A 27,329-nucleotide genomic window follows, 5' to 3' on the forward strand; every position below is an offset into this window, starting at 1 on the left:
TGACCATTAATTCCATATCTCTAAGATCAAGGCAAAAATTTTAAACATTTATCCAATAATTCAGGGTAAACTAATCCCTTTTATTTTTATATCCTGAAAGAATTTTTTTAAACCTTAATAAAGGATTACACTTAGGAAACAGCACCTGCCTGATGAGTCTGCTTCATCCATTTCCTAGGGATTGATTTTGCCTACAGAAAACAACCATTAAAGTTTCTTTCTTATGGAAGTGTTGAATCACTATATGTACACCAGAAACTAATATAACACTATGTTAACTAACTGAAATTAAAATAAAAACTTAAAAAAAGACTCCTTTTCTGCTTCCAAGATTTAAAAAGATAGTCAAGCATTATATACAGATACAGAAAGGTCTATACCAAGTAACAAATAAAAAATATAACTCTAAATCATGTATGCACACTGACAATAAGTGCGTTGGTTTATTCTATACAATGTGATGCTAAAGAGTTTACAGTTGGTGATGTCAAGCAGTGGTTTCCAAGGAACTCATTTAATCAGACCCTTAGAGAGCTCTAGAAGCATTCATTTTTAACAATGGCTCCTGAGAATTCTAGGTTTTGATTAAAAGTGTGGTTTTGGGGAAGCACTTTTAACCTTCATCATGTGTCGGATTACGTACACAGTAAAATTAAAGTGTAAATCATGTAAGTTCTTATAAACTATTAATAGACACCTAAATGTGCTGTGGTTTAAAAATGAAATCATGTACATTTCACTATATTCATCTAGAGAAGTATGCTAATGAAACGCCTTGCGACAAAGAGAAGCAGAACAGCAAATCCAAACCCAAATGAAGGTGTTTCTCTGAATCCCATATTTTGTTGAGTATCAAAATCCACCAATCTTTTAATTCTTTTTTTTTTGTATATTATTCTGTATGCACATTCTCTGCATCTAACTGGATCCCAGGATTTTATGGCATTTTCTGTGTGACATTTCCCACAGATATGTGTCACTGGCTGCTGTTTTGGGGGTTGAATATCCTTCTGAGTGTCCCCTGCTCATGCCCACGTAGTACGGAGACACTTCTCACTCGGCACTTACAAACAGATTCCAGCTCATCGCGGTGTGGCCAAGATCCTCTGTTTCTGCCACTATTGCAAATTATCTTCCTATCATATTTCTCACAGAAACACGAATCTAGATATTTTCACCATGACATTTGTCATACTCATGCAATTCCAAACAATAGAGGTAAATCAGGTATTTCAGGATAAGAGTAAAACTCCAGTGAAATTCTCTGGTTTTGTTTATGTTTCTTATAGTCTTGGTCGAAACAGTGGATGGAAAACATTGTTTTTAAATGTAAGTTGATAAAATCCCAGGACTTTTGGACATTGAGGTAATGAAAAAAAAAAGCCTGTATATCAGATACCCCTCTATAAAGTCTATAATAAGCAAATTATGTAGCAGCTTATAGTTCAAAGCAGACAGAACAAATCCTTTTCTTTTTTATGTCAATTGGTTAGTTGCTAAGGAAACTGGTTGAAAATTTTTTATTTCTTTTATCTCTCTTATTTTGATGTTCTGCAGTAAGTTATCACTGTCAATTCATCGTGTTTCTCAAAAACTGCCTACCCTTCTATATGCAGAAAACATCAGTCACTTCAGATCACTTATTTGTATATTTGGTTATAGTAGAATATACTTGAGTTGAGTAAACATTTGTATTGTGACAATTTCTGTTGTTTTTTTCTTTCTCTTGATGTTGAACAGTTTTGACTGCTTTTAAAGGGCACACAGCTCTAGCTGTCTTTATTTGGTCTATGTCAAAGTCATCACTGTCAGGGTCATTAGTGCATTTTATGTATTGGAATCGTTTGTTTGCAGATTTGGCACTGTGTCAAGCATAAACGTAGAGTTCTAATTCTGTTGAAAACAACATGCTGTGAATGTCCAAACCCCAAAGAGACAAAATGTGACTTGGAGCTGGCTACAGGCTGAAACCACAGCATTCATGTATTTATAGTTGATATCAAACATTCAAAACATGGACTTCAGTATAAAATTTAGAATGACTGGCATTCAAGATATGTTTAATATTATTAAATAATTTAAAAACTTCTTTAAATTCAGAGTGGTGGCCTCCAGGTAAGCTGATACTTTTAATGTTTGAAATTGCCATTTGACACATGTCACATTGATATAATCTAATCCTTCTTCACAGGAAATAGAATATTAAGCATGAGTTTTAGCTGTCAAAGAATATTTCACTATGGTAACTTCTGTCTCTAGAAGTGAAAAGAGATGTGAGAATAAGAAGTCAAGAATATCTCCATGACTTTGAATTCTAAAAATGTGACAATGAAAATGAATTTAAAAATAACCTTTATATTTTTTAAATGTGTCGCTATATCATTATCTGAGAAAAAGGCATGTAGTGAGGTCAGCTAAACCCATCAGAGGCAAAATTTGAATTTCCTGTGTCTACATGTCGGGTTGGTTGGCCTACCAGCCTGATGTTCGTGAAAGTAAGAGATAGCCTTTTATTTCTCTGGTAGGCATAAAGGCTCCTATATGATAAGGCACTTGTGTAATATTATCACCTTTAAAAATAATCCAAAGTATACTTATTCTATAAAAATCAAACTGAATTTATGAAGGATCAAGAGTCATTTAATAATATAGGAAAGCTCTCTTTTATCATACTTGAAGAAACTGCTCTTGGATGTGAAGTTCTTGATCAAAATTTATATGATGATGTGTTTTGGGGGAATCTGAGTGTGTTTGGAAGGCTTTGCCTATTGTTTATGCCAGCATAATGTTTCAGAAATTGTTGGAATCATAGTAGGCACTATTTTACAATATGTTTCTTATTTTTTTTTGTTGCATATAAGGAAGAATGACCTCAACGTTTCATTTCATATTTACCTGTAAAGACTATACTCATGTTTTCTTTATAAATACTTCTGTTTTATTAACTAGAAATACCACAAATTGAACAAAAGATATGGAGGCTGATAATGTTCATATGTGTGTATCACATTCTAATTAGGATATAATGGCCCAGAAATGCAATTAGAAAGGAGCTAAGGGTAAGTTACTCTTTTTTTTTTTACTTTTTAATTTCACTATTTTTAAAAAGTTTTTAAATTCAAGTAATTAACATACAGTGTAGTATTGGTTTCAGAAGCTGAACCCAGTGACTTAGCACTCACATATAACACCCAGTGCTCAGCCCAAGTGCTTTCCTTAATGCCCATCACACATTTAGCCCATCCACCCACCCACCGCCCCTCCAATGACCCTCGATTTGTTCTCTGTGTTTAAGAGTCCTTTATGATCAATGTTCCTCTCTGTTTTTATCTTATTTTTCTTTCCTTTGCCCTATTTTCATCTGCTTTGTTTCTTAAGTACCACACATGAATGAAATCATATGATATTTATCCTTCTCTGACTGACTTATTTCACTTGGTATAATACACTCTAGTTCCATCCACTTTGTTGGAAATGGCAAGATTTAATTCTACTAGTCATTTAAAGAAGAGTTAATGCCTATTCTTCTCAAAATGTTCCAAAAAAAATTGGAAAGAAAGCTTCCAAACTCATTCTTTGAAATCAGCATTACCTTGATTCCAAAACCAGACAAAGACCCCACTAAAAAGGAGAATTACAGGCCAATATTCCTGATGAATCTGGATGCAAAAATTTTCAACAAGATACTTGTAAATTGAATTCAGCAGTGCATTAAAAGAATTACTTACCATGATCAAGTGGGGTTTATTCTTGGGCTGCAGAGTTGGTTCAATATTCACAAATTAATCAATGTAATATGCCACATTAATAAAAGAAAGGATAAGAACCACCCGATTTTCTCAATAGATGTAGAGAAAGCATTTGAAATAGTTAGTTTTTAAAAAAAATAATAATGTAGTAGAACAATTTACTTATCACTGAGCTTCTTGGAATCTAAGGTAAAACAGTAAGTAAATGTCAATCTATAGTACTACTTTTTTTCAAACAATCTGCACATTATTTTTCCACACTTCTTAAGCTAATAGTAAACACTCATGAATAGTAAATACATTTTACCAACTCAGAGTTTAAATGGTAAGGGGGAAAGCTTAAAGCAAGTAGTAAAGCATACACCAGAGCTGTCTAAACTAGAAGCCTTGCTAGGTTAAAAAAAAAAAAACCCACACAGAAATTTTATCCTTTGCCAAGTCGACTGATCAACAACCTCAATAATTACAGCAAAAATATTTTAGAAAATTCACTTTTCAGAAAAACTGAACAGGACATTCAGAATTAGGTCATTAGAATGTTACTGTTAATTGTAGGGGATTCCAAACCCTAGCCAAATTAAAAAAAAATTTCAGATTAAAAAAATGCAATCCAGACTTTACACTAAATGTGCATGAGAAAGAAAGAGAAAAAGAAAGAAAGAAAGAAAGAAAGAAAGAAAGAAAGAAAGAAAGGAAGGAAAAAAAAGAAAGAAAAAGACCTAACAGATTTATCAAAGGAGTCTACAGAATAAAGGAAATAAGGATAGAATTAAGAGATAATTTGGAAAAGATCCCTATAGAAAAGAAACATGCAAGACATACGTACTTGACATCTATTTTTAATTCTCATGAAAATCAAAGATAGCATAGATTCTGAAAACTGCTTATAACTTAAGGGAGAATAAATCTGGAATATTTTAAGAAAAAATTTTGCAGAAATAACTATAATTAACACCATAAAAATCTAGATAATTTGTGGATAATTTTGTAATATTTAGGGCAGTGACAATGATGTAGCCATAGGTCCTTTGTGCTATGAGAAACAGATTCACTAAGGTTACACACATAATTGTAAGGGTAATTTTATTATTGAAGTATATGTGAAAAGGAAGTCAGGCGTCTTGGGAAAAGAATAGACAAAAATCAGTCTAATGAGTAAAAGAGGGACCTAAGTGCAAGTGGACATTACAAAAACTAAGAAGTAATTTTGTCATTTGGTCAACAAGATTTAATTTGTACTTAACTATAGTATTGGGTTTTCCAGAGAAACAGCCAATAGAATGTGTGTGTGTGTGTGTGTGTGTGTGTGTGTGTGTGTGTGTGTGTAAAGAGACTTATTATAAGGAATTGGCTCACATAATTATGAAAGAGAGCAAGCTGCATTATATATGAATTGCTGGCAAGCTGAAGACCTAGCAGAGCTAATGGTTTAATTCTAGTTGGGGCCTGAAGTCCAGAGACCCTAGAAAAGCCAATGTTTCAATTTAAGTTTGAAGGCAAAAAGAATGCTAACATCTCAGTTTGAAAGCATTCAGGCATGAAGGATTATTCTCTCTTACTTGGGAAAGAGAATCATCTTGTTTATTCTATTTAGACCTTCAACTGATTGAATGAGGTCCACCCACAGAAGGGAGGACAATCTGCTTTACTTGGTCTACTGATTCAAATGTTAATTTTGTCTAAAAACACTCTCACAGAAACACTCAGAATAATATCAGAAGCTATTATTGCGCAACTGGCTTTTATAGAGGTGAGATGTTGAAAGTCCACTTGAAAAATATTTTCGTATTGATACATTTTCCCTTTTTATTATATAAGTAATAAAAGTTATAATACAGTAACTTTATGTATTAGCTTGACTGGGCCACAGGATGCACAGCTAATTAATCAGACATTATTCTGTGCTCCTTTCATGAGTTGAAAATTTATGCCCACACAAAACCCTGCAAAATCCAGCCTTATTCGTAATTGCCAAAATCTATAATTAAATAAGATATCCTTTGATATGTGAATTGAATAATGGGGTATATCTATACAAGTTAATATTATTCGGTGATAAAAAGAAATGGGCTATCAATCCACACAAAGACATGTAAGAATTTAGATAGCCTTGGAGTAAATCTTGAAATCAGATAGTGTGAATTCTCAGATGTGGTTATTCTTAAATATTGTATTGGCTATTCTGGGTCCTTTGCCATTTCATATAAACTTGAAATCAGTCTGTTCAAATTCATAAAACAACTTACTGGGATTTTGTTGCACCTATAGATCAAGTTGAGGAGAACTGACATCTTAACAATATTGAGTCTTCCCTCTTTTTAAAAAAGTCTTCCTTGTTGTGTTTTTCAAATTCCAATGGTTCATTGCTGGTATATAGGAAAGCAATTAACTTTAATACATTAATCTTTCAGTGTCTCTCTACACGAGTCTCTTTAAGAAGTATAGTCTAGGGGCACATGGGTGGCTCAGTTGGTTAAGCAGCTAACTTCATCTTAGGTCATGATCTTACAGTTTGTGGGTTCAAGCCCTGTGTCAGGTTCTGTGCTGACCATTTGCTCAGAGCCTGGAGCCTGCTTCTGATTCTGTGTCTCCCTCTCTGTCTGACTGTCTTCTGCTCACCCTCTGTGTCTCTCTTTCTCTAAAATAAATAAATGTTAAAAAAAAGGGATAGTCTAGAAATTCTTTTAGTATAACAGCTTCTTGTACTCTAAGAGGAGGTTTTCCAAGAAGATAAGGGCCAATGTTCTAACACTTATCAAATCTCTGCTTGTATCACATCTGCTAACATCCCATTTTACAAACAGTAATGTTGCCAAGTCCAGGGACCTTGTAAGAGAAGATGAATATAACACAAAACATGAAGAGTTTGAATATACCTTTAGTAGGGCAGCATTCATTGGACGGCAACGTAACAGTTAACCATCTACCTGCAGCTACAATATAAACAGAAAGTGGATTATTGTTTTCTAGTGGGATTAAAAAGTCAGGAGTGATTATCTCTAAGTGAGGAATAATGTAGGCCCATGATGAACGTGAGACTTGAGATTGATAAGATTTTAAATTATAGGCTTGATAAATAGTTTTCCAAGTGTTGATAGCATTTCAAGTAGAAAAGCATTAAAAAAAAAACCAGACGAATCCAGGCCTGCTAATGGATATGCAGGCGGTCTGGTTTGAATGAAATATGAGAGCAATGAGAAAGAACAGTAAAAGTTAAGATCTGGGGGTAGAGGGGACCCAGATGACCAAGAACCATGAGCGTGATCTTGAAGAGTTTGAGTTTTATTGTGTTGTATTGCATTGTATTGTATTGTTTCTCTTGGGCAGAAGAGAAACAGCATCAGACTTATGAATTAGAAGATTACTCTAACAGCAGAGTAAATAGTTAACTGAATGGTGTTTGGTTGTGGTGGAGTTGGAGGAAAAATTCAGAAATTACTGAGAGGAAGTGAGATCTATTGCACAATCTATGTTGTATCCATACCTGATCAAAATCTATCAGGAAAGAGTAAGCAAGATTTTTTGGGAGGCAAGCATTTGGAAAGAAGGGAAGTCATGGTACATGGATCTCCAGTTCCAAGTGGGGCTCCTCAGTACTTACTTAATACAGTTTAGGACTGTTTATCTTAATTTGCGTCTAGTATGATCACATGGATAAGTTTATACCTGGGGCTTAATGAGAAAGAAATGATTAACATGTTTTTTTTTTTTTTTTCAGTTTTAGCAAGGAGGGACAAGGGACATCCTATGGTGGACTATATCCATGTAGGGATAAAAAAAGACCTATGTAAATGTGGAGTCCTTTTCCATGTAATATGATACAGAGACCCTAGAGGGAGAGATTAAACTTGTAGGATGCATATCGGATGTTATATTTCCCTAAGAAATTGGATAATGGGTAGTGGTAGTGTGGCAAGATGTTAAGAGATGAAGCAAAATGACAACAGGGGTTACTGGCTCACCAGCATGATTTCCTTTGAGATGTAAGAGTGATGTTTATATTTCCAAGATAGTTACAAATCTAGTTCCTAGGTTTTCAAGATGACAATTAAACTAAGGTGGACAAAAACATCCTAAAACCTTGAGTTGAGTTAAGTCTAACTCTATAGGGAATGAGATTAGGGGAGAGGATTTGGCCATGAACTTTTAGATGGTAGAGAAGCCACAAAGTAAATAGTGCTCCTTTCTTTGTATGTGATCATCACGTATTTTCCTAGTAGGAGAAGGTTGTAGGTGAATAATGATAACATGAACAGTTGACTCTTGAACAATGAGGGCATGAGGGACACCAACTCTGACACAGTAAAATCCGCCCCCATAAAATTTGATTGTTCCACAACTTAATTACTGATAGCTTATTGTTGACTGCAAACCTTACCAATGACATGAACAGCCAACACACAATTTGTATGTTATAAACTGTATTCTTATAATAGAGCAAGCTAGAGAAAATAAAATATTATTAAGAAAATCATAAGAAAGAGAAAATAAATTTACAGCACTGGACTGTAAAAAATCCATGGGTAAGTAGACCTGAGCAATTCAACCCTGTGTTGTTCAAAAGCCAACTATATATGCACCTGTTAATTCTTCAGGGCAGAGTTAATCCCTTCAAATGATTTGATTTGTTAACTGCAATAATGAGTGAAAAGTCCAGAAAATGAGAGAAGGAATCCTTCTTTTAAATAATTGAGAAAGACTGACCAATGGTAGCTCTATGGTCATTGAGGAGGGCAGAGAAACATATTTGAATAGAGGAGGATGTAATGAAAAGGAGTGAGAGGGAAGAGAGGGGAGGAAAGTTGAAGGAGGAAGACGTGAGAGAAGACAGAGCAAGGCGAGATATTTTCCTTGAGAGAGAAAAAGGAGAAAAGTCACAACTGGCATAGTGAATACACTTATGGGATAAAAAGTTCAGGTAGAGCATTTATATAAATATCCTGGTGTGATATAACATGTATCATTCTCCTCAACCTCTCCTGGAAACTTAAAAAAAATTACATTTGAATAAGTAGATATTCCTATTTTTGTTTTACTTTTACTTTTAATGAAGTCACCCAAAAATCTGATGGTTTAACAATGGCAAGACTTGGTTATGTTGATTTCATCTCACATCCAGAAAAGTCAATATATACTATTCCAGGCTTGATACAGATAGTGAAACAAAGATGGGTTCTATCTGGATTTTAAAAGGCTTGTGTATAAAAATATTTTAAATCAAAACAAGAGTCCATGCTTTGAAAACGAGAGAAAAATAGAAACACCAAAGGAAATTAGGCCATATAATATGCAAAATTAAACAAGATACATATGTGTGCACAAACTATATAATAGAATTAAGACATATAACACTTACTAAGCTAGATATAAAAGTTAAAATCATTGGTAGAAAAATGGAAACTCTAAGATTTGCCAAACATAAGAGTAAAAATCATGTCAATATAAAATGGATAGGTTCTCCATCTTCCTAAAAATGTGAGAAATAAAAGACCTGGTAAAAGTGTAATAGGAAAATGCAAACGAAAGACAAAACAAAATGTGTGGACTCCAATATTAATATGACAAACAGGATAAATTTAGTTAAAATCATATCGTATTATAGTGATAAATCATACATTCTACAATAAAGATTTAGATTTTTTTTAGTGTTTTTTAAAATTTATTTTTGAGAGACAGAGAGACACAGCATGAGCAGGGAGGGTCAGAGAGAGAGGTAGACACAGAACCTGAAGACAGGCTCCAGGATCTGAGCTAGCTGTCAGCACAGAGCCCGATGCAGGGCTTGAACCCACGAACTGTGAGAGCATGACGTGAGCTGAAGCCGGCCACTTAACCGACTGAGCCACCCAGGCACCGCTTTATAATAAAGATTTAAAAGACAGAGCATGTCACATGATTTTGGGGCCTCCAATAATAGAGAAGAAATAATTTTAAATTAAGATTTGGTTAAAGTGTAAGGATGAATTGGTAAAAAGCTAATAATAATGTCAGAATTTATCTCATGTAAATTAGGTAGAAAAAATACGAGCATAACCATTCTGACTCCTATATTGCCTTAGAATATTAATAATATAATAGGAGATATTAAAAAGTAAAAAGAAAAATGTATATAACAAATAAAAATAATATAATTCAATAAATGAAAATTTCATGAGAATCAATTAACTATTAGGAAACCATTAAAATTTTTTTAATGTTTATTTTTGAGAGAGACAGAGACAGAGCACAAATGGGAGAAGGGCAGAGAGAGAGGGAGGCACAGAATCTGAAGCAGGCTCCAGGCTCTGAACTGTCAGCACAGAGCCTGACATGGGTCTCAAATTCACGGATGTGAGATTATGCTTTGAGCTGAAGTCAGATGCTTAGCTGACTGAGCCACCCAGGGACCCTAGGAAACCATTTTAAATAATTATGGAATTAATTTAATATCATAAGCCAAATACTTTTGAAAAGTATGCCTGACTTTTATAAAACAAATATTTATAAGACATATAAAAGGAGCCTGGAGAACTATTTTCATTGTTACAGTGATGTTCATCAAGATATGTATTTTTCCACCAAATTCCCAAGATTTAAAAATATATACTGTATATTAATTAACTAAGGGGTTTTAAAAGTAGAATAAAAAGCATCTAATATAACTTTGGAAGGAGTTTAAGTTTTATTTAGTTAATGTACCATCCTTTCCCAGAACTTAAATCCTTAGAAATGACAGAAAAAGAATATTTATAAAAAAAGATAAGCAAAATCCATAATTACGATGACCATCAGAAAGGATTTCAAGCTGGAGGGTGGCAGCAACTAGGAAAAACTACCTTTGAAGCAGAAAGGCAGTTGGGATGAATTTCAAAAAGATAATCCAAAACGTCCCCAGGAGAGAACTGGAGTGATACTTAGGGCGGTGGCTCTGAGGGTGTCTCAAGCTTGAATATGGGGGGCACTGGAGTGATATGGAAATCTGGACTATTATCTAGGTGATGTTGGGGACAGCATGAAGTAGACTCTCTTGCTTTGTAATACTGACATTGACCAAGTTTTTGTCTCTAACAAAATTATTTTTGTACAATACTCTCTATTGCCCCAAGAGGAAGCAGTAAGCATCTGCACTATATTTGGAGACACAGATTGAATTTCCCTGCAATCTGGTGACACACAGGAGGAATGGGGCACTCAGTGCTCAGCTCAGGCTGGCTTGCCTTTCCCTAGTAACCTGTGTGTTCCCTCTCACCATCATCAGAAAGACAGACTTTACAAAACCACAAATGGGAATTAAAATTTAGATAAGAATACCATTAAGAATCCCCCCAAATGATATAGAAAGAGATAGCACTAAATTTACACACTGAAAGATTTTACATCTACATATAGTAACATTATTGATAGAACAAATATAAAAAGATATGAGAATGTTCTTTGAGAGTTGAGAAAAATGGAATCCATATTTGCATACTTATCAGACCTATGGGTTATTAAATTAAATTGGACATACTTGGAGATCATAGATAATATGTTGAGAAAATCCTACATGGAGCAATCAAGGAGCACCAGGGCTTTGTGGTACCTAGGTGACTCAGTTGGTTAAACAGCTGACTTTGACTCAGGTCATGATCTCATGGTTCGTGAGTTTGGGCCCTGCATTGGGCTCTGGGCTGACAGCTCAGAGCCTGAAGCCTACTTTGGATTCTATGTCTCTGTCTCTCTCTGCTCCTCCCCTGATTGCACTCTAAGTCTCTCTCAAAAATAAATACCTATTAAAAAAAAAAGGAACACAAGCGATTTTTGGTATTTCTGTCTATGAGCTATTTTTGGTTTGAGTAAACCCAACATGGCAAATTCTAAATTATGACAGGATGCCACTCAGGCATCAGAGTTTTTGTGGGACACTTAGTTTCTTTAGAAAAAAACAAGCAGAACCCTCCAAAGTCATACTTTTAAGATCCAGAAATCTGGATCTTAATTATCCTTCAGCATTTTCATAAATTGCTCTTAAAGGATCCTTTTTCATTTTATTAAAGGCAAAATTCACAATCTCAAAACATGTATTAATTAAGATGTGGATTTTGTTGTTTTGGCAAAGACTCAACTTATAACAAAGACGTTAACATAGAAGACATAGAAAAGTGAAAGAAGGTACTTAAAATCATACGTGAATTTCTTCTCACAAGGAGGATTACTGTTTTCATTCAAGTGCATTTTTTTCTGTTCATTTTTGTGTGTGCATGTGTGTGTATGAAGTGTATATTAGAAACTTTATACTTTTTATATAAAGGGATTATAATGCATGTACAATTTTGTATCAGATTTTTCAGTCAACCTTGAGCACATCCATGGAATTAACGGTTTTAGTAAAATTTTGAAATCTATATAATTTTTCTTACATATATATCTCACAATTTACTAGGCTATTTTCACACTGTTGGGCATCTAATTTTCTGACAGTTTCTCAATATTTTAATTAATGGCAGAATCAAAATTTTGATTTATAAGTCATAATTTAAATTTGAGATGATTTAGGAGCATTGCTTTTTGGAAAGACTTATTTGTGGGAGGTTCTTGGAGAGATGATGAGTGAGGAGCGAGACGCAACGACATTTCCAAAGGCTGCCAGTAGCTAATGGAAATAGGGACGTTCCCAAACCCCAGGAAAGTGACCATGCTCCTTACAGGAAGCGTGAACAGTCCCAGAGAGGCTGGGCACCGTGACCGCTGAACGGTCCCAGAAAGACTAAGGGATGTTCCCAAGGAGGCTGGGCACCGTGGACGTTCCCAAAAGAGATGGAGACGAACCAAGAGCTGAGGGCTAATGGCAAATTTTATTAGGAATAGCATCTTATTTTATACCCTCTTTGTCAGCATGGAGAGCACAGTAAATGTTTAGTCAGCAGTAAATATTTAACCAGAACAATAGAGACAGTCACAGAGCGGGCAGAGCAGGAGCAGCTTGCAGCTGTGTGTGGGTATATCTTGTAGCTTCTTGTCACTCTTGGCTGATGACCAGGAAGGCTCTGTCCTGCACGTCCTCCGGGGACTTCATCAAGTCCCTTGTTCTCAGCGTTCTGGGAGCAGAAGTCTGATAAGGAAGTTTCATACACAAGGACAGTGCTGAGAACTGAGGTCTGATGTCCTATTTCCCAACAGTTATTGATGAAGAAGATTTCTATGGCTCCTGATTTCTATTGTCAATTTGCTGTTCTGAGTGTTTTTGTAGCAGTTTGCACACCCACAAGTGCCTAGGTTCTTATATTCTTTGCAGGCCATGAGTTTTATAGTATTTTTAGAATTTATTGTTTGAAAATTTTATTATTATTATGTTTTAATGTTCATTTATTTTTGAGAAAGAGGGAAGGAGAGAGAGAGAAAAAGAGAGAGAGAGAGACAGCATGAGCAAGGGAGGGGCAGAGGAGGAGACACACACACACAGAATCTGAAGCGGGCTCCAGGCTCTGAGCGGTCAGCACAGAGCCTGATGTGGAACTTGAACCCATGAACTGTGAGATCATGACTTGGATTGAAGTTGGATGCTTAACTGACTGAGCCACCAAGGCGCCCCTGAAAATTTTAAGTAGCTCCCTTAATCCTTGGCTGTTGTATACTTTGTGGTCCTTTATAAGCCAACTAGAAAATTTATATTCTTTCAGAAAATGGTACAGTTGTAGATGAGTTTTCTATTTTTAACTACCCTTGAATTTTCTCTCATTATCTTTTTTTTATCAAGATGGATTAATGACTTAGGTATAAAAGGAAAACCTCTGATACTAAACACAATAAGTCTGTATTTTTTTAACAACTAAATGAGAAGGGAAGTTATAACTATGAATCAAGTAAATCACAGAGGAAAATCCACATATATGATTAGAAAATGTATATTATAAAATAAATTATAATTGGGAATGTACCTTTAATATGGTTGCATATTAATGTATCTGTATAAATATGTACTCAATAAGATGTGTATACACCCATACATGCTGATGCTAGGATGTATTTGACATTCTGTATGTTAATATCTTCTCATTTTCTCACTTCTGGTTTTATTTACATTATTTTAACTATTTCTTTATTTCCACTTATTTAATATTTTATACAATATTACATGTCATATTTCCATTTTATTTGGGTAGATTTTTTTATGCTTATCACCAAGTTTATACTTATTACCAATATTTTTCTTGAAACTTTAGTGCAGCTTAAAAGATGTAGGTAAATCTTGGCCTTGGTTTTCAAAGATAATGTGTTATAACTTTAATATGATGAATGATGAGTTCTTGACAGCTATCACTGAAACTTAGATTGCTCAATAACAGCTAGTGAAGAAAAAAAACCCAAACACTTATGAAGTTTAAAAATTGCTTATTGAATTATTATATTTTTTTCTGCTGACAGTGTTATATTAAGTAATTCTATGGCAAAAAATCTCATGATCTGTTCAGAAATATTTAACATTTTAAATTCCATACTGAATGATTAAATTTCAGCAATAATATTTTCCCATGCTTATTTTCTTAACCTATTAAATTATTTTGAGTGTTAAGGACAAATTTAATATGTTAAGTAAGAGGGGCATGTTTTATAACACAGCTGATTTTGAAATAGCACAATAATAGACTTGAAGGATCTTTGGAAATAATCTAGTTCAGCATGAGGAGAAAAGGTTTAGCAGATGATTTATACTTAGTTCCAGTAACCGAGGACTCCTGGGGGAAAATGATCTGATCAAATCACCTTGTAAACATGCTTCCTGATGCTATTTATTGATGGGAAGATAAAGGACAGCTCTTATTTGTAGAATGTTTTTAGCCTGGTGTAGATGTTTGTTTGGGTTGTTCACAGCAAACAAACCAGGAGTCTGTAAATTGATGAGTCCTGAGTCACTGGAAAATGTCAGCGTGAACTGTGCAGTTAGAGGAGCATAAAATGGAGATGATTCATAATTAAAAGAGCTTTCATTGTACGTATGAGACCCTCCTTGGCTTACTTAGAGACCTCATACATTAAATGTGGACTAGAGTATATTCTAATACATCAAGAAAAGACCCAGACCGCTAGTTTGGTAACGCCTGAAGTTTCCATATTCACCTGTTTCACAACCACCACTATCCACTGATTTATCAACAAAAAATGACACTGAGTAACAGATGTGACTCATGTAAGTGGGGATTTAAAAATCCAACCTTCTGTGTTATCTTCAACCTCTTTCTTCACAGTTGACAACAGTGGCCCAGAAGGGGTAAATAACTTACCAGGGGTGCTCCGTCTGTGAAGCTCTGACACGCATTAGATGTGTGACCTTGAAGAGGATACTTATTATTTTTATGCTCAGTTTTTTCATTTATTAACTGAAAATAATAATAATATCTGCCTGATAGGTTATTGTTCAGATTAAATGAGCTAACTTGAGACAATGTAATTAGAATATTTCCTGGAACTATCATAAAAATGATGTGTTCATTGTATTATTATTATCTAGCATATTAGAATTGAATGAATTAGAGTTTAATTTTTAGTTTTTGGTCCAGCAGTCTGTTTTTATCTTCTAGGCTTCATGAATTTCTTTATTACTGAAGGAGAAAATCTTAATAAAGCAAATATTTCAAAATATTCTTAGTTCCATAAAACAGTAAGTACTTAGAATTCTTCTCATTCAGGACTGTATAGGCAATGCTTTTTTTTTTTTCTCAAAGTTCAATCTTTTTTTTTTTTTTTTTGCTGTAACACTATGCATTTTTTTTAAATTGTTTATTGTCAAATTGGTTTCCATACAACACCCAGTGCTCTTCCCCACAAGTGCCCTCCTCCATCACCACCACCTCTTTTCCCCCCCTCCCCCTTCCCCTTCAACCCTCAGTTCATCTTCAGTATTCAATAGTCTCTCAAGTTTTGCATCCCTCTCTCTCCCCAACTCTCTTTCCCTCTTCCCCTCCCTCTGGTCCCCCATTAGGTTTCTCCTGTTTTCCTGTTAAACCTATGAGTGCAAACATATGGTATCTGTCCTTCTCTGCCTGACTTAGTTTGCTTAGCATGACACCCTCAAGGTCCATCCACCTTCCTACAAATGGCCATATTTCATTCTTTCTCAAGGCAATGCTTTTGAAGATCAAATTATTAGTGCCTAGAAAAAGGATTTGTAGATTCTATAATTTAGAATAGAAATCATCACTATAACCATATTCTAATTCACTTTTCCTTCCGAACAAGTACAATGTAAATTAATAATAGGTGAGAAAGGGATATCTCTATTATAGATGGTTTGTATCTTTAGAAATTTGTATTATATGAGTGATGTGTTTCAGGGGGAGGTCCTGGGTCTAACTATTAAGCTTTGCTTATTATGTTACAAATACTCTGCTAAATGTGTTCACAAAAACTCACTTCACTTAATAAGCATGATAATTTAATGAGATAGGTATTTTGACAGCCCTTACTGTACCAAGGATGGTATTGAGCAAGAAACGTTTAATAAGTTATTCAACTTCCTATAACTGACTAGTGGTTGCCTGGCTATTGAAGACCAACAATCTCATCCAGTGTTGGACTTCTTACTCGCTCTACCGTACTGGGCAAATGAGTTCTCTGAGTCTCCATTTTCTTCTCGTAAAACAGTAGAAAAGTGAGATAAAGTATTCAAAGCATTTAGTGGAGTCCCTGAAATATCATCTTAGCCTACTAAATTAATAAAAAGAAATTGTGGTCACATAGTTAATGAACAACAGAATTAGAATCAATCCTGATCTATCAAAGATCATTGTTGCTTACAGAATTGAAGGGAATACTTGTAAAGATGGTAATTATTTGGCTAATTTTTAAATTTTGATGGATTTATTTTGTTTTAGCTCTTGTTGAACATAGTTCTGCAAAACAGAACCTCTTGGAATCACAATGTTAATGATTTTGTCTTAAGAACTGAGTGGTACAGTTGGGGAAAATTAGGGTAAATAAAAGAGGAAATGGAGAAAGGAGGCAGTGAAATTTAAAATGCAGTCTATTTAATTTGTTCCCATTTAATTTTACAATAAAAGATAACTCCATTATCTTGAAAATAATAAGGTAATATACTCTCTTATAAAAGAAGATGTCATTTAACTCTTCTTTAAAAAAGTAATATCTACACCTAACATGGGGCTCAAAATCACAACCCTGAGATCACGAGTGAGATGCTCTACTGACTGAGCCAGCCAGGAGCCCTAGTAGATGTCATTTTAATGTATTGTACATATGTATCTTTTTATATAAATGGGATAACAAAATACAAGTTTACAGATATTAGTGTTTTTATTAAGAATATGTATTTCTGCATGAGGTAGGAAGAAATGGAGTTTGGCAAAATCAGTAATCTGAGACAGAAATATGATTTATAAAACAATTTTTTTTCACCAGAAAAGGTACCTTTCAGTTTTTTTGTGTTGGTGTTGTATGATTCATCACTCATTGCTTTGAACATTTCATTTTCTTGTCATATCTGTTAAATAAGAAATTACATCTTTAATTATAGTTCAAGAAAGCACAAGTTTGAGAACAGTATTTTATTTCAAATATACATTACTTCCCAGTGCTTTCAATTTACAGCAGAAATATCAGTTCGTGTCAAGTATATATCAATAAGTCTCATAGATTAGGTGATGAAGAGTTGATAACATTTATCTCCACAGAATTTATGGTTTAGGAAAGTAGAAAAGCCCTAACACGGCCTGAACAAAACGAGTCTATAAATGCTTCATGTCTCACAGTACATTTTATTGGGACTTATCTCCTTGGGTATCAAAAAATATTTTTGTGAAGATGTACAGAGTTTGATTCAAGTGAGCAAATATATGTTGCTGGTAAATGTCAGTGAGAACTTAAAATCTGATCTTCAAATAGCAAATTTGGCCTTCTTTCATAGATGATACTGTTCCCCACCACCCCCATAAATACTGTTGTTGGTAATATAACAAAATATAAAAATATTATTTTCTTGGATCACTTTAAACATTTCTTACAAGATTTTAATTAAATTGATTAATTAATTAAAAAACATTTTTTTTTGAGAGAGAGAGAGCAGAACCTGATGTGGGCTTGATCCCACCACCAGGAGATCACAATGTGAGCCAAAATCAAGAGTCTGGTGCTCAACTGATTGAGCCACCCAGGCACCCAGAATTTAATTTAATTTAAATTTCAGTGTTATATTGGTTTCAGGTGTAAGGTACAATTCAAAAATTGTACGAGGCTTTTTTTTTTTACATTATTTTGCATATTTCAGAATTTTCATAGATTTGCATTATATTGCAAGTGGAATGATAGTTACATATAACTTATGAAGGAGTTTATGAGTTAATGAATAAGGCCAAGTTAAATGATTAAAAAAGTTTTTTAAATTGTTATTTATTTGATAGAGAGAGAGAGAGAGAGAGAGAGAGAGAGAGAGAGAGAGAGAGAGAGAGAGCGGGGGTGGGGGGTGCATAGATAATGCCAGGTTCTGAGCTATCAACACGGAGCCCAATGTGGGGCTTGATATCATGACTTGAGCCAAAGTTGGACACTTAATTGACTGAGCTAACCAGGTGCCCCAACGTTAAATGATTTTTAAATGTTTCTACTACATAGGAGTGATTAACCAGGATCAATAAGAAAAAAAAACAGTAATACTGAATTTCACTCAATCTACTTGTCTGTCCTTGGATTCTAGTTGTTGTTACTCTTTTTGCTTTTTACTTTTTTTGATTTGGCTTTCAATGCTAAAATTTGGGGGGCACTTCGAAAAGTTAAAAGTATCTAAAGGATATAAAACATAGGCAACAATTAAGTCAATCACTGTTACAGTGTGTAAGTATCTCTAAACCATAAAAATTCAGTTATAGCACTATTTACTCAGTTGCTTAATTTTTTTTCCTTACTGCTTTCAAAATTTTCTCCTGGATTTTGGCTTTTGGGAGTTTTATTATGATGTGTTTGGTGTGTGCCTTTCCATCAATTTTTTAAGATTCTGCTTCTTGGATATGTAGATTAATGTTTTTCATAAAATTTTGGAACTATTTAGTTTTTATTTCTCTGAGTCTTTTCTTCTTCTCTCTTTCTTCCAACACTCCTATTGTGCATGTGTTGGTACACTTGTTGGTTCTTACATTACTTCAAAGTCTTGTGTTTTTTTTTAATGTTTTTTCTTTCTGCTTTTCAGATTACATAATGCCTATCAATCTATCTTTAAGTTTACTGATTTTTTCAGTTATAATATTTTCCAACTCCAGAATTTCTATTTGGTTCTTTTTACCATTTCCATCTCTTTACTGATATTCTCTAGTGGATTAGATATTGTCATCATATCTTCCCTTATTTCTTCTATTTATTTATTTTTAAATTTTCCTTTAAGCACTCCTTCAGTTCTCGAAACACATTTATAATGACTGCTTCAAACTTTTGTTAAGTCTGACATCTGGGCCCTGTCACAGGCTGTTTTTGTTGTCTCACACCCTGTATTTGTTGTTTTTCTTGTTTCTTTTCATGACTTATAGTTCTTTGTTCAAAAGTAGACATTTTTCAATAATGTATTGTATCAAACCTGGGTACTGATAATCCCAGAAGCATTTTTTAAGTTTATTTATTTATTTTGAGAGAGAGAGGGAGAGACAGAGAGCAAATGAGCAGGGGAGGGACAGAGAGAGAGAATCCCAAGCAGACTCGTGCTGCCAGCACAGAGCCCAATATGGGGCTTGAACCCACAAACTGCAATATCGTGACTAGAACTGAGATCAAGAGTTGGACGCTTAACTGACTGATCTACTCAGGCACCCCTCCCACAAGGGTTTTTGATATTATTTCTTAGCTTCATCTCCTGTCTCTGGAGTAGGCATGAAAATTCAAACCCCAGTTCCTGTTTCTATATGCCCTCTGCTCTCAGGGCAGCTGGAGTGTCAGAGAAAATGTTTGCTGCTTTGGTATGGGCTTATTTTTGTGCACTGTATGTTCTTATAATTTTTTATTCCATAAATTATTTAAAAAGAAAAAAATAAGTTTTTTTTTATCCCTTGGGAATACAGGCATACTTTGTTATATTGTGCTTTCCTTCAGTGCTTTACAGATATTGATTTTTTACAGTTTGAATGTTTGTGACAACCCTGCATGAAGCAAGTCTATATAGCACCATATTTTCAATAGCATTTGTTTATTTTTTTGTCTCTGTCACATTTTGGGAATTCTTGCAGTATTTCAAACTTTCCATTATTATTCTATTTGTTATGATGGTTTGTGATCAGTGATTTTTAAAAAATGTTTATTTATTTTGAGAGAGATAGAGAGAGTGAGCAGGAGACAGGCAGATAGAAAGGGAGACAGAGAACCACAAGCAGGCTCTGCACTTCCAGTGTGGAGCCTGATGTGGGACTGAAACTCATGAGCCATGAGATCATGACCTGAGCTGAAATCAAGAGTTGAATGCTTAACTGACTGAGCCACCCAAGTGGCCCTGTGATCACTGATTTTTGATGTCACTACTGTAATTGTTTTGGAGTGCCATGAGCTGCACTTATATAAGACAGAAAACTTAGTAAGTGTTGTGCGTGTTCTGACTGCTCCACACCGTTTTTCTCTCTCTCTCTCTCCCTCTTTTTTGGCTTCCTAGTCCTTAAGATGCAACAAGTCAATTAATAACCTTACGATGGCCTCTAAATGTTCAAGTGAAGAGTCACACATCTTTCACTTTAGATCAAAAACTAGAAATGATCAAGATTAGTGACGGTGACATGTCAAAAGCCCAGGTATGCCAAAAGCTGATCCTTTTGCACCAGTTAGCCAAGTTGTGAATGCAAAGGAAAAGTTCTTGAAGGAAAAGATAAGTGCTACTCCAGTGAACACACAAATGATAAGAAAGTGAAACACCTTGTTCTGATATGGAGAAAGTCTGAGTGGTCTGGAGAGAAGGCCACACCAGCCATAATATTCCCTTAAGCCAAAGCATCATTCAGAGCAAGGCCCTAACTTTCTTCAATTCTGTGAAGACTGGGAGAGGTGAGGAAGCTGCAGAAGGTTGGTCCTTGAGGTTTAAGGAAAGAAGCCAGCAACTCATGTAAACAATAGTCTCCCTTACTTCCCAGGGCCTTTCCCTTCTGTATTCCTTTGGTAAGATCCCCAAGAAGCTTACTGACACTCCACCTTCTTGATTTGAATTGACCAATATGGCCTTAGCTGGGGCACCCAAAGTACTTTACCCATAGACCCTAATAAAGGCATGTGCTCCAGATCCTGACTGTCTGCACTCTGCCTTGATGTCCCAAAGTGACCTCTCAAGGCATGTTGTGTACTTCTTCCAGGACCTGTGGTTAATAAACTTTGCTATTTCATTTTCTCTCTCCATCTTTTGGTCTTTTGTTGAACTGTGACCAGCCCCAGTCTCTGCCCCCATCTCTGCTTTACAAATGTTAATTTAACAAAGTTACAACACAGGGAGAAGATAACCAAGTGAAGGTGGAGGCAAAGATTGGAGTTGCCAATCTCTGTCTTGGCAGAACCACCAGCCAAGGGACACCTGGGGCCACCACAGGTTGGAAGAAGCAAGGAAAGGTCCTTCTCCGGAAGCTTCAGATGGAGATGATCTGTGAAAGGAATCTATTCGAAGTACCCCGGTACCCCAGCCAAGCTTTCAGTCAAAACTCACAGGTGTCTGCCTTTGGCCCTAACTCTTTATTTTTCTAGGTCACAATGCCTGCCATTCTTGGAAGGTGGACCTCAATCACAAAATACATTCTTCTCTAGCCGGATCACAACCATATTCCAGACAAGCCCTGGACAGAGCTCCTTGAAGAACCTGTCACCTCATGCTCTACCTGTCCATGACTTTACCCCCCTCCCCATGGGCACATCTGCAACCTCTCACATCCTTCAAAAACCCTTAAAAAGCCCATCCTGACAGAAACTCAGCGCTGACATCTCTCTTGATATCTGGCCCCTCTCCTCCTTTGGAGAGTGAATAAACTCTGTCCTGCTTGTCACTCTACTCTGTGCAGTTCTTTGCCACCTGCATCACTGGCCACCCTAGCAATCTGTGACCTCTTTGATTTCAATCTTAGAGCCTCCAGAAGGTGAGAGAATAATTTTATGTTTATTTATTGGTTTAAGACCCAATTTGTGATACCTTGTTATCAGCCCATGGAAATGAGTATAGGTAGGCTGCTTCTTTTGGTTTTGGGGAGCCTGGAAATCACTGCTTCATCTCATGCTTTCATTTTGGCTGCCCTGTGTGATGTTGAGAAACTGATGTTGCTAGGAAAATAGATTTAGAGAATTTATGGAATGTAAGTACTTAACAGTAATTTCAACCCTTAATATCAAACCATTCACAGAACAAAGAGAGAAAAACATTTTCATAAAACTATTTCTATTTCCCTTCAGGAGAATCGACTGAGACAAATGTTGCTTTGATGACTACAGCTAGAAGAGATGTTTTCACTTTCTAGACACTGGGCAGTGAAATCTATCAATCCTGTTAAATATGCTGTGTATCTCGGAACAATTTCTGTAGATGAAAAAAAGTATAAGACATAACCTTGCTTTGCCAAGAAATGACAAATGATTCTACCTGTTCTCATTCTAATCTAAAATATTGATTTTGGGGCATGCGGGTAGCTCAGTTGGTTAAGTGTCCAATTGATTTCCACTCAGGTCATGATCTCACGGTCTGTGAGATTGAGCTCTATGTTTGGCTCTGCCCTGACAGTGTGGAGTCTACTTGGGATTCTTTCTTTCCCTCTCTCAAGAATAAATAAATATTAAAAAATAATAAAATATTAACTTTTACATATTTGTCTCCCTATTATGTTTTAAAAAATATATTTGGCATTCCAAAACTCTTAGTCAAAATATAAATAACACTTGAAGAGCAATGAATATCTACTCAGATTAATGATTTCTTGAATCATAGATTTAATAATAAATCCTTTATAAGTTGAATTAAATAGATGAACCAACACAGATTGGAATAACAAAAGCCACTCCGTCCTTCACTAGCCAGCTAAAATGGATCAAGACAGAAAAGAGAAGGCCCAGTCATGAAAAAAGGAGCAAATAACATCCCTTAGACACATCTTTCCTCCTTCCTGAAGATCTTAACATCACAAATCTCTGCTCCAAATTAGCTTAGGAGCTCACAGCATCTGGAGAAGATCTTTTGGTTATTGTTTTCTTCTGCATTGAAATGTAGGGTCATCTAGCAATACGAACATTTCTACACTAGCCTTTCTTTGCTTTCCTTCTTTTATTTTCTATCCGCTGTTACAATGTATCCTGAACAGGCTCACCATGCTCTTTTCAATCAGATGTGAGCTTGATGTAAATATGTAAAAGAAGTTCTGATTTAGGAGGGGACTTGCCAATTTGACATTTCTTATGTTACTCTTTCATAGTTTGGCTTTATGATATTCTTCTCCACTTCTTCAAGCATTCAGATTTCAGTAAGATTTTCTGGTGAGCAGCTGAAAGCATAGCCAGTGATGTACAATAGTTGTTAAAATCAATTGAGTAAGCAAGGCATTCAGGCTTCATTTTCCTTTATATATAGAAGCCATTGAGATCACCCATCAGCAAGGGATAGTTTTTATTTCCTTTGGTTCCAAAACCCTAAAATGAATTGTTTATTAAATGTTATATAAAAAATAATGGACTTTGCAGCACTGTAATTCTCTGCCATAAAAAAGCAATCAACTTGTTGTAGATAACACTGGTGCCTGAACAATGCAAGTTATTATGTAAAATTGGAAGGAAATGTACAATAAATTATACACTGTGCACTTATGCTTGCTAGAGGCAGAATCTCTCTCACTCTCTCCTTTTGAAGCAAGTCCTTGTATGGCTATAGTTCTCCTTTACACATTTTGCTTTCTATATGTGTGTCATCTTCAATAATGTGTGTGTCTGTGTTTAGATATTGATAGATAGATAGATAGATAGATAGATAGTAGACAGATAGGAAAACACCTAATATGGGAAGGGAACTTAGAAATCATGACACCATTCCTATACCCTACACCAAATTAAAAAACAGAAATTCTTATCACAGAATCTCCCATCAAATTAACATTCATTTATTTGGTGGTACCAATTTATATGGCCACCAACAGTGCACAAGAGTAACTGATTCATGTAACTATTTTCAAGTTTTAAAAATTTGACAGTTTGATAACATGTGAATAGTACTTTATGGTTGCTTTATTTTGTGTCTTTGATAACAAGTTTCATTATTTTACTACATACTTAATAATCATTTATGTTTCCTTTTTTAGGGAGTAACTGTTAGAATAAACTTTTGTGTTTTACAATTGAGATTTTTATTATTTTCTTTAACTTAGTAGGATACTTTTATCAAATGTTTTCCTTTTTCTATATATTTTAAATATATTTCAGTTTTCAGGTTATTTAAAATTATTTTTGTGATTTCTGCCATATTGACATAACTTTTTATATTTAAGTAGATCAACTAATCCATTTCTCATTTCTTATATATACACAATACCCAACTCAAGATCAGATAAATGTCCATGTATATATTTTACAGTTGTCTCATTTAAACAGATTAACTATTAAATCCTTCTGTAATTCATTGTATACTTAGGAATATTTTCTAATATATGTTTGTCCATTTGCTAACTAATCCTCTTACCACTGATTTAAATCTCATCATTGCATGTATTTCCTTCTAATAAGGTTTATTTTGTCATTTTCTGTTATGTTACAATGATTTATGTAGTCTAATTATAGATTAGTATTACTAATTATGTGTTCCATAATAACTGGTGGTAAAATCAATCTCTATTATCCTTCTAAATCAAAACATTGTTGAAGATTCTTAAAATATAATTTACAATTTGTTTTTCAAGTCTAAAAATATGACTTGGGTATTTGTTTGAAATTATTTTGTATTTATTGATGCAGTTTAGAAACATGGTTTATGTGGCCATATAATGTTGAGCCCAGAACAGGAGCCAGGAAACAGACTGCTCAAGTTCAAGTCCTGGTTTTACTGCTTCCTGTCTTTGTGATCTGTGCCTCCAGCTAGGCACAGAATCTAAGTTACTTGTCTTCTTGTGCCTCAGTTTTTCTCATCTACAAAACGTGGAATAAGAGTATCTACCTCCTTAGGTGGTAGTCAGAATTAAATAATATTTATATATTGTCTGGTACATGGTAGGCATTAAGAATTTCTCTCTCTCTCTCTTTTTTAAGTTTATTTATTTATTTTGAGAGGTAGATAGAACAAAAAAGGGAGAAGGGCAGAGAGAGAGAGAGAGAGAGAGAGAGAGAGAGAGAGAGAGAGAGAGAGAAGAGACAGAGAATTCCAAACAGGGTCCATGCTGTCAGTGCAGAGCCCAATTTGGGACTCAATCTCACAATCCGTGGGATTGTGACCTGAGCTAAAATCAAAAGTTAACCAAGGTTTAACTGACTTAGTCACCCTGGCACCTCAAGAATTTCTTATTCAAAACTACTTTTGTATCTCAGTAAAACATTTTTACTAGATTTATAGAAGTATTGCATTTCTCTTGTTATACTGAGTTCTAATTCTGCCCCCTACCCCTAGCTCTCAGTAGCTTTATTTCCTTCCTTCTATTTCCTTCGTTTAGCTTTAAGTTAATTTTTCTTTTCTTTTCTTTTTTTCTTTTTTTTTTTTTTTCTTTTACAGAAGGCAGTTAGTTCGGCTCTCTAGGAGGTCTTGCAGCAAAGAGGAAGTCATAGCCAACTGTGAGGAAGTCAGAGCTTATCCTGGCAAATTCTAAAACAAAACCACAAGAAACAAGATCAAACCAGACAGGCCCTGAATGGCTGACAAGGTAGGCCAAAGTTCACCTTGCTCCTCCATTATTCTATATTAACACACTAACATCTCCTCCCTGAGGGCGCCATGCCCGGGAACCGCTGGCCAAATAAGGAAGAGAAGTGTAGAGATCAAGAGCCTCTGGTGACATCTTTTGGATGGACTGTCGAGGCCTTAGGGCCCGAGGTCTCTCCAGTTTACCTGGCAACAACTTCTTATTTCACAAAAGCTAGACTTGTTGAATTTTATGGTTGTATAAATTTATGTTCAATAAATATTTTTATTTTTCAAATGTGTGCATTTATTCTAATAGTTGAATTATATATATTCTTTTTTTTATTGAATATTTTCACATGCCTATTAGTCTTTGAGATCATCTGATTGATCAGAGATCTATCTGTTACTACTTTTGTATTGAAAGCGCCGTGGGAAGTCACCTCAGTTTCTCTCAGTTGCCTCCTTTCCGCACTAACATAATCTTCAAGGCATTAAATCTAAGCCCTGGTTGGGGCACCTGGGTGGCTCAGTTGATTAAGCATTGGACTTCAGCTCAGGCTATGATCTTATGGTTTGTGAGATTGAGCCCCTCATCAGGCTCTTTGCTGTCAGTGCAGAGCCTGCTTCAGATCCTCTGTCCCATTCTCTCTGCCTCTCCTCCCCTTGTGTTCTCTCTGTCTCTCTCAGAAGAAAACAAAAAAAAAATTTTTTTAAATCTAAGCCCTGGTTGATATGGACAAACCCTAATCAACTTCTTGATATTTTATCATCCTTTAGTAACTACTAGTGTGAAAATATATCTCCTGGTCCTAATGATGAAGTTTTGGGTTGGTGGTGGGTGTTCAGAGCTGATGGTCGAGAAAAAATTCTTGAAGACATCCTTGGTGCAAAAAGGTGATTTTATTAAAGCATGGGAACAGGACCCGTGAGCAAAAAGAGCCACACAAGGGTTGTACAGAGTGACTGGTTATATACTACGGAGCTGGAGGAGGTAAAGTCAAGAGGAAGTTTCTTTTTTTTTTTTTTAAATTTTTTAATGTTTATTTATTTTTGAGAGAGACAGAGCATGGGCAGGGGAGGGGCAGAGAGAGAGGGAGATACAGAATCTGAAGCAGGCTCCAGGCTCTGAGCTGTCAGCACAGAGTCAGATGCGGGGCTCCAACTCACAAGCTGTGAGATCATGACCTGAGCTGAAGTCAGACATTCATCCCACTGAGCCACCCAGGTGCCCCAAGAGGAAGTTTCTTAAAGGGACTTTCATATGCTAAAGAAGACTCACAGATTACTGGAGGCCTACTTATTGTCAAGCTAAGGTTATTTTTCCCTCTAGCATAGTATTAACATGAAGACAGTAGGGAGCTCCTGGACTGGGCGATTGATGAGGTTGCCCGTTTATGGTAATTTGTACTTAGATATTTGTAAACTAATGGAGACTCTTGTCAGTTTAACCACTTGTTTCATGTCCTTTGCCTTTGTCCCTGGGCAGCCAGGACTGCCTGAAGAATGTCACAAATAGCCCACCTGGGGAGGGGGACATGCTAGCTAGTGCTGGGCCTTCAGCTTGCTGTGTGGTCCCTCATCACTAATAACTGAATTACAAAATGAATTATATAAATTATAAAATTTATTTCTAGAGAGTTTGAAGCAGTTTGTACCACTTCCTTCAGTAGAAAAAATAATTAAAATATAAAGTTTCCATCATGATTTTCCCAGGTACTGCTTCTGAGACAGGAGACCGACCTTGGGCAGATGGGGATAAGCGGCTCCTTGTTAACAACAACAGAGCAGAAAGTACCAGATCTTCTGAA

General features: G+C 35.4%; 1 pseudogene; it reads right to left on the bottom strand.

Moving 5' to 3' along the window:
* Window positions 1-749: 749 nt before the first annotated feature.
* On the bottom strand, window positions 750-25,613 carry LOC115300900 (annotated as a pseudogene).
* Window positions 25,614-27,329: the final 1,716 nt, after the last annotated feature.

The sequence above is a fragment of the Suricata suricatta genome, chromosome 1 (assembly GCF_006229205.1).
Source record: "Suricata suricatta isolate VVHF042 chromosome 1, meerkat_22Aug2017_6uvM2_HiC, whole genome shotgun sequence".
In the NCBI taxonomy this organism is placed as follows: Eukaryota; Metazoa; Chordata; class Mammalia; order Carnivora; family Herpestidae; genus Suricata; species Suricata suricatta.